The sequence below is a fragment of the Galeopterus variegatus genome, unplaced genomic scaffold (genome assembly GCF_000696425.1).
Source record: "Galeopterus variegatus unplaced genomic scaffold, G_variegatus-3.0.2 Scaffold51676, whole genome shotgun sequence".
Taxonomy (NCBI): Eukaryota; Metazoa; Chordata; class Mammalia; order Dermoptera; family Cynocephalidae; genus Galeopterus; species Galeopterus variegatus.
The window spans coordinates 1-671 of record NW_007777787.1 but is presented as its reverse complement, the minus strand read 5'-3'; the positions used below and the strand labels follow the sequence as shown (position 1 = coordinate 671).

General features: G+C 49.8%; 1 pseudogene; it reads left to right on the top strand.

Moving 5' to 3' along the window:
- Positions 1-4: 4 nt before the first annotated feature.
- Positions 5-664, top strand: LOC103584363 (annotated as a pseudogene).
- Positions 665-671: the final 7 nt, after the last annotated feature.

Sequence of the window (671 nt, the reverse complement as noted above, 5' to 3'; positions counted from 1 at the left end):
TCCCATGAACTTCTTCCCAAGCATGCTGTCCCTGTCTGGGAACTGATATTCTATGGCCATCCTTCCCCACATTCTTTCTGGCCTCTGAGTCCTCCTGGGTCCATTTCCATCCAAGGCTGTGCCACCTAGCTCTTCAACTACACCACCTGTGCAGTCAACAACTGTTTCCTATTTGTGGCCGTGCAATGTGAACATTATGTGGCCATCTGCAACCCCCTACGGTATTTAGTCATCATGGGTGAGACAGCCTGTGTCCAGTTGGCATCTGGGTCACTGAAAATTGGCCTGGTCATGGCCATTGTCCAGGTGACATCTGTGTTTGGCCTGTCTTTCTGTGATGCCTTTGTCATCTCCCACTTCTTCTGTGACATGAGACACCTGCTGAAGCTGGCCTGCACAGACACCACTGTTAATGAGATCATCAACTTTGTAGTCAGCCCTTGACCTAACCATGGGCTTGGTCTTCATCTCCTATGTCCTCATCATCACCTCCATCCTCAAGATCTCCTCTGCTGAAGGTAGGAAGAAGGCCTTTGCCAACTGTGCCTCCCACTTCACGGTGGTCATTATCCACTATGGCTGCACCTCCATCATCTACCTCAAACCTAAGTCTCAGAGTTCCTTGGGGCAGGAAAAACTCATTTCAGTGAACTATACTGTCATCACTCCCC